Raw genomic sequence first — 16455 nt, 5'->3', positions numbered from 1 at the left:
AGCCCTAGCTAGACTATGTCTATGAAATGAATCACTAGGCCTACTACTATTAGTACTATCAGTATCTCTAACAATTTCCAACTGTCTGGGATTTTTAGCATGCGCCCTGTCCTGATGCAGCACACTGGACCTCGGTTTTTCGTCCCATCCAAACGACTAGGTGCTATTCTTTGCCAGCCCCTCAGCTCGGGTCTGCACCACTGTGACTGACAAGGAAGGGGAATCCGTCATGAGTTTTTATGACCGGGAATCGAATCAACAACCTGGACCTGGTTAGTAAGCAAGCTCCGTAGTCACTGAGCCACTGCTGCTCCCCATATAATAAACAAGAATGATAAATAAATAGCTCTAACTAAATATCATGAATGATCATCTGATCTGGATGTCCATTATTCATCAAATATGCATAGATTTAGAAAGGGGTAGGGGTGAAGGTTACCTTGATCATGGCCTGATGCCCCCCTGAAATTGCGCCGTTGATTACAGTCTGGCTACGGGCCTGCATATTATATTATAATGAATCAAGGCCAATGCAAGGTAGATAAGCTCTTATGTGATTGAGTGTAGTTTAGCTTTATTATAAGATTATAGTAAACAAACAATATTTTCGAGTTTCTATTAGATGGGGGTTGTTTTGAACATAACATGTATTACATTGGTCTAAAAAAAAGGGTATCAAATTCCTATTAATACTGGATGCATGATAGTCGTTTGTGTCCGATAGTGAGTGGACTACTCTTCATTTCAGAAAAATGCAGAAGATATGATGCGTGAAGCATCAGAAGCTTTAATGAAAGCGGCGAATAGTTTAATCAACATGAATGTTAAACCTCTAACAACATTTACAGCACCAAGTCCAAATGTATCAGAAATCCGAAAATTATTTGGCCCGTATCCTCGGCCTCCAACAGTACAGCTACAGGGTAAACAACGCTTTGTCAACAGGGGATCATTGGTTTCAAAATGGACGCATAAATATGTTTGCCTTTCAAGTCATGTACAGGTAAATCTATGTAACTTTGTAGAATTTTCATTTATTTTGTCTGGTTCCATAAAGAATGATGGATTTGACTAAACACTTTATCTTAGACTTTCTGACTGTTAGTTCTCTCAGATACTTCTTGACAGCTCTAAATTATTTGGACAACACAACTCTTATGCTTGTTCAACTCTGACTTCAGCAACACCTATGTTTGGATGACTCAACTTCTACATTTAGATGCCTCGACTCTGGATGACTTGTAGCTGCCTGATTATTTACCACAGTGTACATGTATTACATGTACCCAGTATTATGGTAAGTCAATCAACTCATCTCTTTGTCACTACATGTCTTCTGTAGTACATATAATGTATTTTATTGTTGTTATTTCAGGATACCATCCCAGATAAGAACGACAAAAGAATACTTCACAATGGAGGACTTGGGGAAAAAATCTTGAATTTTGAAAAAAATAGTTCCCCAGAGTACTTCCGTAAACAACTGTACAATGCCTATCACCAGCTTGAAGAAGGTGGGGGTTTTGATCTTATGAGAAGCAGTGGCCGAAAGTCTTTAGAGTTGATTCCACCAGCAAATAAAGGATATTCCGTGAAATATTTGTTAGAGGATGCTGTGATAGGTCAATCTATAATTTATATAAGACCACTTCAGAAAGATCTAGAACTTCTTGAAAACATTGACACAGAAGAGGTAAGTTTTGATGATAATTTATTGTCCTCTTGGCCATATTATATCATTGTCAACTTAATATTTCTGGAGGAGAAAGATAGTACTGGTATTCCTAAAATGTAATGTGAATGTAATGCATTGATACTGATAACAGTAATAATATAACTCAATAGTAATTCGTTCATCACCAGTTTTATTCAATTTGTGATATTCGAATTAAATTTATGAAATAGTTGAATAATGGACATCACATATATTCCCTGAGTCCTGAGAGAAATTTTTGTTGTTAACGTCTAATATCCAGTTCGATGACGGTACAATTATTACCTGACTTTAAGACACTGAACGCACCACACTGCGCTCATTCTCTTCTCCTGGGAGAATTTACCAACGATATATACCAGTTATTTGGTAGCTGGGTAGACTGGAATAATAGGAATTAAGTCTTATTCGAGAACACATGAAAGGACTTTGCTAGTTTCAGGGCTCGAACCCGCAACCTATAGGTTACAAGGTTACAAATCCAACACTTTGACTGTCTCATCCATCTACCTGCCCTTGATTAACTTCATCAAAGACTCTAATTTATTATCATGTCTTTTTAGTTTTACTAAAATTTTAGAATTTATTCCAATATTCAGAAGAATGATCCAACAAAAATCTACAGGACTACAAAAAAAAACAATTTGGCTTTGAATTTGTTTTGTGCGAATGACCATTTTATCTTTCTATTAAGCCTGCAGATGATTGTTTATTGGAAAAGTGTATTCAGTGTGAACAGTTGATTCCTGTTATTAATATGAGAGTGCATATTTCAGAACATAACAGCAAGGCAAGTATTTGATCTAAATTATATTTATAACAGGTCAACTGTATTCGTTAACACATTAAAACATGAGGCCTCTACAGGCTAGATGGTTTGCTGTGTAAATGAAAAAAGCGACCTATAAAAAGACTTGTAACACTGACACCTGTCAATGTGGGTGAGATATTTGACTTGTCAACCAATGGGATCAAAGAATGTACATACAATCACTGTCACGCATATTTGTAAAGATCAAACTTTTTAATAACACTGTCTTTGGATTTGAAAAGCTATTCCTACTTCTCTATGATTTATACAGAAACTAAGTTATGGTACAGTTAAACTCCACCAATCAAAATAACATCATTAATGGGGAATTCATTGCGCGTAAACCAGTTTGAGTTTGGTTTTAAAGTTTCGAAACTGGTTCAAAACCAGTTCAGTGGTTTGTTTGTTTACAGTGAATGCAAAGTATGTCTGTATGTGTTGATCTTTGTCTTTTAGTTTCCTTGAATCTGCAATCATTTTAAAAAATGATTGTTTTGGTCAAATATTCAGTAATTCTTTGTTTCGGGTGGTACATTCTCAATATCAGACGGGTATGAAAATAAATGAATACGTTCATTTGCGGCATACAGTTTTATAACCTGAAAGGAAAATTTATCGTGAATTCTACAAATAGTGTTGTTAAAAATATTCTGAAATTGGGAAATTTTTACTGATCATTTGCCAGTTGTTAAGAAAAGAAGACTGTCCAAGTCATTACCAGTATGTGCATTCTTATGTGTAAGTTGGAAATAATTATTGAGTAAAGAATTGAATCCTGATTCCATAATTTAAAGGAATATATACACTTGAAAAACTTACTTAGTTTTATGGATTTATCGGATTATATGGATTGTATATATTCCTTTAACATTTACTGCCTTTTTTTAGTATAAACATTTAAATATGGCATTGATTTTTGTGTTTTTTTCAAATTCCTATTCTTCAGAGCTGCTGACAAATTTTAGTTTGTGTTGCTAGATTTTGGATTGATATTGTAGATCATACATATTTATTCATGGTAAAATCTTCCCAACGTCAATTTTTCTTATGATAGGTGGAAATTTTCTGTAATTTTGGTTTGATAAATAGTTTCTCACGTTGACAGTACAGTACAGCACAGCAAACCTCCTTTAATGAAAAGATTTGAAACTTATGGACATAATTATTTTTACTTTTTAATTTATTTAAAGGAAAAAGAGCCAGAATTGTCTATAAATAAAGAGAAGTAAGCAAATTAGTTTGTATTGGAATATTGTTCTTGTTTAAAATTGTTCACATTTATGCATGGTTTTAAAATCCATGGTTCAATCCTGGGCAGGATAAGATCCTCGGGATTTTCCAACCCAGCTCCACTTGTAAGTGGCACAGGCCGAAGGGGCTGGCAAGGAAAAGGTACCTAGTCCTTTAAATATAAAGTTTTTACACCTGATTCATTAGCAATCAAAGAATTTGTTTGTTGGAATGAAAATGTTTATTTTATCTTACTACTAATAGTTAGATTGGAGGATGCTATTTTTAACTGCTTTTACCAAAAGAAAATATGCGTTTTTGTTGATGAGTAGGAATTAGGGAGACACAAGACCATATCAGCCAAAATAAATAATCTGGTTGTACTTTTGAGATCTATGAAATTCACTTTTGTAGAGTAACTTGCCCCGTTTGTAACGAGGATTTCGAAAGGAATGCAATTGAAGACCATGCTGCCTTATGTATTAGCCTTATAGAAGATGAGGAAGAACTTGTCAAAGGGTAAATCATTTTTGTTGTTAAAATGTGGTAATGAGTACAAATTGTTAGTGAAATTTAAAGTCTGTTTATTAAATTTGACAGCATGCACTTCATTATCGAAATTGTTCAATTTTAAGAATATTCTTGTTTTTCATCGTAACTTCGAAATTTATATTTTAGCAGAATTTGTTTATGTCATCTAATATAAGCTACTGCATTCTTAAAGCCACTATGTAACAGATACCTTATATCACTGAATACACGCTAATATGATGATTAATTCGAAAGAGTAATATTTAATAAAGAGATTCTTGCAATTATAATTTCAAAAGTAAATCGATCGCTCAGATTAACTTGGATTTTTTTGCGTTACTGCTAAGTCGATTAAATTGATGGTGTGCGATGACGTCTCCAAAAAGCCCTGATGAGTCCAAAAAGTACAAATTACATATAGATGCGATCATCCAGTCTCGACCGGAAAACTTCGTCTTTTTCCGATATCGAAATGTAAACAACAGTGATAATGTTTGAATGCTCACACATTAGCGTAGAATTGACGGATTTGGACAATTTTTGGAAAATGTCCACTTTAGATTAATTATGTCTTTAATCTCTGACATAGCTGCTTCAAGTCATTTTTCTGATTAAAACTATTTGTAGACTGTGTAATGAAGCTGATGTAGAAAGATTATGCCAGTGTGCCAGTGCTGATAATCACGCTGAAGAATGCCACATGATGAGATGTGTGAATGCAACAGTGATGGAAATGTAAGACTGTTAATTGATATTATTCGAATGAATTGACAATGCACCCAAAAAATTGATTTAAAAAATTCCAATTTAGCAGCATTGAAGATTACATAATTATTCTGTTTAGCTATAGTAAGATGTTGTCAGTTGGAATCTAATCTTGAGTTCATGTCATTCCCAAGCATGACATTTCATGAGAACTATGATTATAGGTCCACACATTAATGTGAGCATATATAGTTGTCGCTCCTGTATGTGCGTCCGTCTATCCACAATTGCTGTGGTAATGGCAATGCAACATGCTATTTTGGTTTATATGAGTATAAGGAAGAAGCCTTTAGAAATTCAGAGTTTTCTGATATTTATTTTTTGAGTTATTGTCCTTGACTTTGGAAACCTTGTGGAAACTGTACAAAGTCAAATTCTTTATGAAGTTTGATGAAACTTGCTATGGTTGTGTATATCCACATAAGGAAGAAGCTAACGAAGTTTTGGGTTTTACAATTTTCACTGACAGAGTTATTGCCCTCCACTTTCGAAATCTTGTGGACACTGTACAACGCACAGTTCATTATGGAATTGAATGAAACTTGTCACTTTTGAATGTTTCATTTACTGATTGCTCTTGTCGACCCCCTCGAATGACGTGGCTGCCATTATGATTGTGGGCATATTACAATGGTTATCGCTATTTTCATTCCAGGTCTGAAGTGACAAATCCTGAATACATTATTGACAAGTACATATCGAAGTTCATGAGAGGAAGACCGCTAGATATAACTGACGAATATGGGGTAGTGGAAGGAAAGACGGTGGATATTTTTGTATCAAGGGATAGAATACTAGAAGATGCCTTTTCGGAATTGAAGGAAGCTGGGGATATGAGCTTCCCAATAGAAGTTACTTTTACTGGAGAAAAAGCACTGGACTTAGGTGGACCCAGGAAGGAGTTTCTAACATCATGTGTACACAATTTAAATGACCAATTCATAAAGGATGGCATATTAATAACAGAAAAGGACATTGGAAAAGACTTGTTTATAAAGTATGAGAAAGAAAATGCATTTCGAACAGCTGGTTTGTTACTTGGTAAGTCTATACATGTACTGGTTTTGAAGCTGCACTAGTCCATTAGTGTTGAAACTCGGATGCGATTTTAACTTCAAAATATCTGTTGGCAATATCCGAATATTTGACAACTTTTAATTACCGAGTTATCCCCCTTGACTTTCTAAATCTTTTGGACACAGGGTACAGTTTCTTATGGAATTGATCATGAGTGTTCTCCGATTCTTATTTACTGAGTTATTGCCCTTGATTTTGAAACCTTGTGGACACTGTACAATGCCAAGTTCTTTACATATTTGGATGAAACTTGCTATGGTTGTGTATATATCAGCATAAGTAAGAAGCCTATCGAAATTTTGAGTTTGTCCGATTTTCATTGACTGAGTTATTGCCCTTGACTTTCAAAATCGTTTGTATATATCAGCTTAAAGAGCTCTTGTAGTAAAATGTTACTCTCTGAAGGTTTTATTTACTGATTGCTCTTGTCGACTCCCCTTCCCCCTGAAATCCTTGAAAAACATCAAAATTTTCGATACAGGAAAGAGTTTGAACTGCAAGCTTGTTTTTAAATGCTGTTTTTCATTTTATATTTCTTTTTAGGCTTGTCACTTCTACAAGGTGGTCTCTTACCTACACTTTTTAAAAATCCAGATGTGTTTTTATCTCCCTCGAATAAGGGAGAAGAACTCTTCAGTGAAGGCTTAGATAAAATAGGACTTCTACAGGTTTGTAAAATACAAGTATTCAACAGTTTATAATCTTAAGGGCTGTGTCAAAATATTCAGCATTTTGTGGAACTTGCTTTGTTTCACCTTGGATCCCCCTTTCTGATGAAACAATAAATGCTGATTGACTATATCAATTCATCTGACTGAAAATCAACATTTTTTCCAAACGAGGCAGGTCCGATCACACAAAATAGAAATCTTTGGAGGCAACTATCTCATGTTAGTGCACAATCTGCCACAGGCGGAGACGGTGAATAATGATGATGTTAACAAATCATAAGTTTGGTTTTAGTGTTATTATTACTCTTATGTTCAACATGTCATCTATACTATAATTTGACAAATGTCTGTCTGTCTGTCGGACACCAGTAAACTCTAAAACAGCTGAACCGATTGACATTAGACATTGATTATAGGGCGAGTTCTGTAATCTTATATATTAATCCAACATGGTCGCCAAAAAACGGCTTCGTAGGACGGGTATCCCCTCAAGTTATTATAATGTTCTGTGTTACAGGAAATGAGAAAATTATGTCTGATATTAATTAACTGTCAAACTAATTTTATTTTCCAGCTTTGCTCTAAGAAGAAAGAGATTCCAAGGGCTATTTGATGTCAACAGTCCCAAAGTGAATATTCTCACGTATTCAAGCTTAATAAAGTTATTTGAAGTTAATTTCTCTGAAGAGGGGTCTAATGGCAGACAGTTTGAAATGGCCGTTTATAGGTTGTTTCTTGATTATGTGAAAGAGGTTGCAGGTATTCAAAGTTTGTTGCAGTTTGTGACTGGATCTACAGAAGTTCCGATTCTCGGGTATAAACTTCCTCCTAAAATTTGCTTTGTTGACACTGAATCAATTATCCCTACAAGTAGCACTTGCTCAGATGTTATAAAAGTAACACACACATCCAGACCATAAATCACGCCAAAATCTTTCGATTCTGAAACAAAAATGGTGATGTTAAATAATTTTAATGCATGCTTGTAATTTATGTAAAAAGAGGGCTTGTAAAAGAATTAGGGGGGAGGACATGTAGTTCTCATGTTATTCTGCTATAGTTATCCACAGCGATAATTCTAAATACATCATTTTGTTTAAATCTCCCTGACAGTTGAAAATCTAAGAAAAGTAGGCGAGTTATTGCCAGCTGTCCAGGCAAAATTTCCTTCATGGCATATGCCCGTCTTCGTTAGCCCAAAAAGGTCTCGAAAAGTAAGACATTGAACCCTATTTCATTTCATTTCGAACCCATGGTACCTTTATTTAATTGAATTCAACTCATGCGCAGGGATCTTTGCTTTTTACGGAAACTTACGAGATTGAGAAGGCACTCTTAATGGCCCTAGATCTCCAAACCACAAACACCCACTCTGCAATCCCGAGGTGATCGACCATCTAGATCTCGACACCCTAGACCACAAGGCCATCCAGCACAGAAAGTATTGCACATTTGATTGCTTTTCCATTAAACATTGAAGCACATGTGAATTGCTCTCTTGAATACACCACTGAGGGTGGGTCTCAAATCCATACCGCCAACCGGCCCAACCGGTATAACACCGATCCCGCGCTCACGGCTCACGCCGTTCGCAATCTTCTTTAAATATAACCAAGACACACGGATATGTTTGCCACAGGGAACCCCTTCGTGTTTGACACATTTCCTTAAATTTAACAACACCGGTTGGGGCGGTAGGGGCCGGTTGGCGGTATGGATTTGAGACCCACCCCACCACTGACAACGGGAAGCCAGATGGTAAATCCTGAGGATCTTTCACGCCTTGGATTGAACCCGAGGCCTCATGGTCAGCAGGCACCGTACTCACTGAGCCACCACGGCTCCCAGAAAAAAAAACCTGAAGATCATACCTTTGATTATGCACACTTTGACCTGTGATATGACTACCACGGCCAGCTCCCCAGTGTCTGACCATAAAATCTGCTACCCCTATATTCTCGCCACCCTTATCCGATCGAACACGTTCTGGCAAACCGTATTCAGCAACAGCTGCTTCAAAACATTCTAGAACAGTTGCAGACATATTATTGTCACTAACATTCAAAAATGTTAGTAGCCTTGAAAACCCATCTATACCACCAGGGATTATAAATCGCCAGCTGAAATGTTAAATTATCAAACCTTGGTAGAAAACTATGAACAGTAACATCTGCAGTTTGGCTTAATGTAGTAACTGAAGATATAGAACATATCTTTTATGATTGTGCATACAAAGTTATTTGGCATGAAATGTGTAAAATTTCAAAGCTATATTTAAATTAAAATATTAAGATAGGGTATCTGATATACTTTTTGGTAAAACAGGTGATGATGATCTAGCTAACACTATTCTTTCTAATTATATACGCCAATAAGGGTCTATCTATAGATATCATGCAAATGAAATCATTCCATCAATATTGTGTGCTGACCAAGATATTTGACTATAAGACAATAATACAGAGATGTAGAAACAAACAAGTGAGAGGTTTAGCTCTAAATGGTCCCTACTTGAATGCTGGTTGGTTGAATAACAAATAGCTGGAAATATATTGGATACACACAGAGGGCTGCATTGAAAACTATGGCGGGCCTGGGCTAAAAGTTGATGAAGGGCCCTTATTTAACATAGCATGTTCTGCATTTAAAACACGCATTTGATTTGAAATTCATGTTCTTCAAAAAATTTCTTGGGGCCCCCCTAGATCCAATTCTTTTAAGTGGCCCCTGGGTAAATGCGGCACTGCCCACACACACTCTTACACCCCCTCTTCAGTATTGTTGTAATGCAGTGATCTTGGGGCTCTATCCTCTTCTACTGTACACTGGAGCAATATATATTACACTTACAGTGGCTTGTATTAAAAGAAAGACAATCAAGTACATAATGGTACAGTACCTTATAAGCTTGTGATAGCCATCTATATGCCACAAGGAATTTGGAGCTTTGACACAGTATCTTCGCCTTCTTACCGGTAACAAGGTTAGTCGTCTGTACAGGACTCCTTCCAAATCAACCCTCCTCGTAGAATTTCTTACTCTTTCCTCTTGAAAAGTGTATCCCTCACTAATTAGATGACCCTGGACACTTCTATAACCAATATTTGGGAAGCGTGATAATATATTTGTCACTAGATTGTCCAGCTGTACATCATCTAAAGTACTGTACTTCTTTGAAAGAGAAATACCATATTCATTTAGTCTTCTGCAAATTGTTCTCTTCAAGACATTATAAAAGTTCGCAATCTCTATCAGTTTAAAGTTGCTGTCAGCAAAATAGCACAACTGCTCTTCCGGAATGAACACTGAAGATGGCCCAACACTTCCAGAAGAAATATAGATTTTTCTCGGTTCACTAAATAACTGGGTCTTACGTACACTAACAGATAGCTCCAGTAAATCGAAAGCTCGACGTAAGTGCGACAAAAATACCTGCATCTCTTCGGCTTCACACTCTACACTGATTTCCGATATAACACCAGCAACAAGCTCCAGTTCATTCCGACATTCATTTAATACAGAAGAAATACATTCGCTAGGTTTGTTCAAACAGTTTGCTAACTTCAAAATCCGACTGTGTAACTCGAAAAACAAAAGGTTATCGGTCATGTTAATTGTTATAAAGATATTCTACAAAAGTCCCTACTTTCTATGCCAGTTATCGCCCTTTCCCGGGAGACTTTATTATTGAGATAGCGATATTTTAAAAGGGGGCGGTACAAGACGTGCATTCGGAACCTCGCCTTGATGGATGTGACATGTGAAGAAATTACATTGGAAGAAAATACCGATGTCGAATTTACCGATGTTGATTATGCACTAGTAGAAATTACAACAGTTGAAAGATCAGATGTAGAAAATACAAACGTTACAAGGCGCATTTGTACATGTGTTTTTTCGTTAGTGGACAATACTTTTCTATTTTGTAAAATCGAACATGGAAAAATCATCAAAACAACACTTTCATATGCTGACATAGTAACTTCTACTCGTGTTTACATGTCTTTTAATGTGGCGTCGATCCCCTTCCATACACGTCGCTTAACAGGGGTGTGTTGGCAGCTGATTTTGCAAGAGTAACAGGTTCCCGTGGAGACGCAAAGCCAAATATGTATATCGTTATAATCGTTATACACGACACCGGGTAGTTTTAGGCCGCGTGGAACCTGCTAACAGTGGAATTGTAGATTATTATTTCATTTATTTTGTCAGGATATATGCTTATCAATAACTTTTTACTATTATACTTTGGGTGCTATCGACAAAAACGCTCTTAATAGTAGGACCGGACTGATATGTATATTGTCACTCATAGTATAACGAGTTACTCGGGCGGTAATTAAGTCTCGCTCACAACCCACTGTACTTGCTGCTACGGGGGGAATTTTAGTAAACCCGTGCGTGAGACGTACGCGTCACGTGTGTGTGTTTAAAGATCGCAGACTGGACGTAGATAATTTTGGCCCTGCACATATTAAATTTTTACTCGGTTTCTTGCGGTAGGCCTGCGAGCTACCAAACCTTAAGAGCCGTGCGTGTTAAAACATGTACTGCGCGTTTGTGAGCTAGACTTATATCTGTTAACCTTTTGACCTTAGGTCGACTTGTTTTGCACATCTCGCTCTTCTGGCAGACACGCTTTGACCAACACCTGTTCCATTATTAAATATTAATCTTATATGAATTATTAATGGATTTGCACATATGGGGAAGCATAACATGGTGTCAGAATAATAGAAAAGAACGAACTTATCGCCACACACGATTTAGTTACAGATGTGCAAATTTTTATTGTTTACGGCACTATATGCAATGGCAGATACTTGCTATAGTTTTTGGGCAAGAACGCTCATAGGCGTACGGGCTCGATGTGAGTTAGGGTTGTGGGGGGCAGAGCCTGAAATGCGCGAAAAAAATTTCGCGGAGCTTACCCCCTCCCCCAAAAGAAAATTTGACGGCTGCAAACGCGTTTTCCTGACGCGAATCGTGATAGTGGGAACCTAGCGTTAAGACGGTTGTATAAATAACATCTTCTATGAGACAAATATTATACTAATCGAGGGTTGATATGTGAAATAACCCACGACAATCTGTTTCACAGAGATTTTTTAATATCTCTGTTACAGATGACTGTTTCGACACGTGACGTCACATCACGCGGCGTCCATCATTGGCTCAATAGCGCGTGCATTGTTTTCATAAGGCGTCACGGATTCGGGCTAAATGGTGAATTTTACTTATTTTAATACCCATTTACACTAAATAGGAAATGATTTTTACCTACAAACAATTCAAACGACTTTATTTATTTTTCTAATAAATGAAAAAAATGTTTCAGAATTTAATTTGTCGAAAGAAAAAAGTTAATATTTTGTAGTCATTAAGTCGCATCGATGTCATCCTGATCAGTGATTGTAGCGGCCAAGCGAATATTCACTGCGGATCAGTGTGAACCCACGACCGGACCGAAAGTATTAGGGTAATATTTGCCTTACACACCGACATCAATGTTAAATCTATCCCAATTGATTTGACCTATATACAATGGTTTAGCCCATATCGGCCCTGCGACTTATATGACAAAATTAAGAAAATAAGTAGAAAGTTGCACGTGCATTATATTTTAGTAACCACGTCTTCACAAACGGGCATTCACTTTGTGCAATGTTGTCAAGCGATTCGGATCTCGAACTGATCCAAAAGGTCGCCCTCTGATGACGCCACAGCAGGTTGATACGTTTCATAACATGCATGGGACACCAAAGGAAATAACAACCCATTGCCAAGGTGTGTAATTCTTTGTAACACGCCGATGGGTTAGCACATGGGCGCTGTATCATGAGGTCTGTCATTGAGTCAACTGGCGTGGTTTCGATTGCCCGGTTGTGCGTGACAAGGAGTGGGGTCGCCTGTCCAACCTGGTGGGTTTTCTCCGGGTCCTCCGGCTTTCTCATATTGCTTAAGAATCCTTCGCGCAATCGAATTATTGAAATAAAATTGAGCCGTGTGTTATTCCCAAAATGACCTAGTATGTGTCGAGTGGACGTTAAACCCCATTTCTTTCTCTCGCTCTCTCTCTCTCTCTCTCTCTCTCTCTTGTAACACCTCGCTGGTTTGCACCAATAAAATCAATTGTCAGACCTTTTATGCTCCTTAACGCCGTCACATGTGTAAAAATAAAATAGATATTTGAGTAACATTCTTGTTGAATTTTTCATAACCAGTAGCCTTTTATGAAGGGTGTTTCACGTTTCACCGGTGTCCTCTTACCAAGTTAATCTAGAAATATTAGATAATTTTATACATAAAATGGTCCCGTGATGCATAGGCGTAGGAGATCGACGAATGTTTGAAAATGTAACCGCTTTCATCATAATGTATATGGCTGACATATCCCGATAGAAACTGGCCTTAAGCCAATCAGGTGGTTATTTTTTACCATTTGAGATGGGGCAAAAATCCTAAACCAGTGCGAAAATCGCGTCATTAACGTCCTCTCCACTTATCCGATGCCACGTAAACCTGTACTGATTTCATGTTCACTTCGTTTACAAATTTCCTTTTTTTATAAAATCAACGATTTTTAGTCAATTTTACCAATTCAGTTTGTATTCTAACAATTGGACAGTATCTTACTCAGCTACTAAATGTTTATAAATCCCTTCTGACAAACTTTTTACTGTTATTTACTTTGTTCAGCTTATTTCTACAGTTTGGTAGTTAGGAATGATATTTTTTCCTTGACTAAAGCGAGTTTGTCGTTTACTATTATTTAATAAATTGACAGGAGCCCGTAGTTAAGCACCCGAGTTTACCGCGAAGAACAATGACCGAAAGAGCGCATTTCACCTGGTTATGATTATGTTTTTGATCAATAATCTACTCATTTGTTAAAGGGACTATCCTGATTGGAACAGAGTCTCAAAAATTGAAGTCCGAGTACGTATGTAATTTAAGCACCGAAATATATAGGAATGGTGTATTGGCCTTATCTCAAAATTTCAACTCGAAATATTGAGTCATTTGGACGTGAACGTCAAAACTGCTTATCCGGACACGTAACCCTTTTAAGATTTCGGGTCAATTTTTTCGTTGGGTGACCTGATAATCGATTCCCGTTTCTTGAGAGGTCTATACAGTGAATGACCCGTGTGCTGTACTTGATAACGGATGGTAAATTTCACCTACACATTATTTTTATTTAAAAAAAGGTCTGGTTTTATCCAGACACCTTATAATACAGTTTGACACACAGGTCTCCATTTCCAGATGAAGTTGGTTGCAAACGTATCATAAATATTGAATTACTTGCTCGGCCCGTAGGTAGAGGGTTTTAAGGCATTTTAACACAAAATTAAGCAGTTTTATTCTCCCAAAAATTATCGGGATTTGCCCTTTAATAAATAAGATATATAAAGTAACATTTGTACGTCATGTATAAATAGCCAATTTACTATATGTAAGTAAGAAGTAACATTCATTGATATACGCATATTAGCATACGAGTTAGAATTGTGTAGTAGTGCATTCTCCTCCATACACATTCTTCACGATGAACAAAATTAATATAAAGAATAACAAAGGTCAATACCATTCATAATATATATGGAGTGAATATCGACGTCTAATTATCTACACTTGACTGGCTACTACATGTATTTAATTATTAATATCATGAAATGAATGGTTAGCCATTATTCTCTTTATTGCAGAAACAGAGTGAACTATACACAATACACAATACACAGAAAAGCCTTCTATTGAATGCATTTACGATTATATTATCGAGCGATCAAAACCATTCATAATATACTCTTCAAAAAAGTAGGGGAAATGCACTGCTGTTTTTATTAGAGGTAACCAGTGTATGTTAATAACAGGCCAATTGCCTACACATGAACATGGGCGGCTTATCTGATGGCCCCATTTCACTCGTAAAGAGATACACCGTCAAAAGTGAAAATGGACGTTCTTGAATTTAGTTTTAATAATGAGTAATTGCTCCACCAATCATCAGACATTCAGCAATTCGTCGTGGCATGCTCCTAATCAACCGTCCAATCACGATTTGGGACAATATGACCCACTTCTCTTGCAATGCCACGGTCAATTCTTGCAGTGTTGTCGGTTGACGTCGACGTCGACGAACACGTCTCCCGATCAAATTAAACGTAACACACTAAAGCAAAAATACGCTAAAAAGTAAATCGTATGTAAGGACCGATCGGAAAGCAAACATGGATAGATAAACCAGCACGCGGCAGTTTTCATCAACCCTTCCTTGAAATGTCAAATTTAACAATGAACCCTCCCACGTGTATGGCGCTATTGCGTGTCGCACGTGCAGCTTAGTGGTTCTGTTGGGGCGATAAGTTCTTCATCTGTGAACATACTTTCAAAGCATGTTAAGTGTCCATGACTATTTATCATATCACAACCTGCATAGGTATTTGCATTTTAATATCCCCTACTTTTTGGAAGAGTATTTGTCGGTATCAGACAAAACCTAATTTCTGAAAATAGACTACTTTCGAAGGCCCGGCCCGATTAGCCATACTACTCACGTGGTTTCACTAGAGTCGCGGTCATCGAACGATTTGTCTTACTGTATATTATGCTTGCTCGATTCTCCTTTAAAGTATGGTAACTTATTCTTGTATGCAAGGTTGATGTCCCCTCATGTCGACATAATATTCTGGTTCGATGGATTTCGAGAAATGTTTTTGGAGAAATGTTATTGAAGAAATGTTTTGGAGAAATGTTTTGCAATATTTGTATTTAGAAATTAGTTGATCCAGATTTGTTTTTCGTTGTATTTTTCTGATGAAATGTAAATGTAGGCTAATTTTTGATTTTCTAAAATAAATTTTATCTTTATATTGAAATATAATTAAAATACATTTTACCAATCTGATATGACAAATGTCTGATTTGTAAAACAAATATTGATTTTAATATACAAATGTTAATTTTAGTATACAAATGTCGAAATACGACAACAAATGAAGAAATAAGAATTAAGGACTATGAATTAAGAAATAAAGACTAAGAACATTGAATAAAGAGCTGTTTGGTCTGCCATACCACCATACCTGGGCAGATTCCCCACATCATCATACCTGGGTACATACCAGCATCATACATTACTAGTCCATGGGTTGGTGGGGTAGGGGTTGGATGGCCGAATGGTTGGTGGTTGGTATGAATTCTTATCACTGGAATGGGAAAACAATTTGGTAACACCCACCAAGTCAGTAATGGGCGCGATTCGGGTCGGTATGATCACTTGGCTTGTTGTTACCATATCGTGGTGAGCGCTATAATTTGACGACGGTGGCCATTTAGTCTGTACACGATCTTTCACTTTGATTGTATACATCGAGTATAAGGTGCTAAAAACCACTAAACCAGTACCTGCACACCATATGAAATGAAACTATCCCCTGGTTAGTGAGCCAACGCCATACCCACTGAGCCACAGTGGAAATAGATTTGAACAAATCAGTGACGGCAACAAAAACTCAAATATCTCTTTGAGGATCTGCGAATCAAAGGTCAATCGAATGTTATTTTTGGAGGCGTAATGTTGCCATCTTCAACCAAAATCTAAATAAAACCCTTAAGCTCGGTTCATACTACATCCGTATCCATAATCG

The 16455-nt window shown here is 36.9% G+C and overlaps 2 long non-coding RNA genes across 3 annotated transcripts; both read left to right on the top strand.

The window, feature by feature from the left end:
• Positions 1-63: 63 nt before the first annotated feature.
• Positions 64-2515, top strand: LOC126825314 (uncharacterized). The gene is made up of 3 exons (XR_007681879.2): positions 64-1003; positions 1376-1693; positions 2409-2515. It is a non-coding gene; the product is annotated as an uncharacterized LOC126825314 (long non-coding RNA).
• A 702-nt stretch (positions 2516-3217) lies between these two features.
• On the top strand, positions 3218-7678 carry LOC126825313 (uncharacterized). 2 transcript variants are annotated; one of them, XR_007681878.2, is made up of 6 exons: positions 3218-3750; positions 4170-4274; positions 4914-5021; positions 5707-6092; positions 6672-6796; positions 7374-7678. It is a non-coding gene; the product is annotated as an uncharacterized LOC126825313 (long non-coding RNA). The 2 variants fall into 2 exon arrangements; XR_007681877.2 differs by having other exon boundaries at positions 3218-3917.
• Positions 7679-16455: the final 8777 nt, after the last annotated feature.

Source organism: Patella vulgata, chromosome 6 (genome assembly GCF_932274485.2).
Source record: "Patella vulgata chromosome 6, xgPatVulg1.2, whole genome shotgun sequence".
In the NCBI taxonomy this organism is placed as follows: domain Eukaryota; kingdom Metazoa; phylum Mollusca; class Gastropoda; family Patellidae; genus Patella; species Patella vulgata.
The sequence above is the reverse complement of the archived record's forward strand: the minus strand, read 5'-3'. Positions and strand labels throughout refer to the sequence as shown.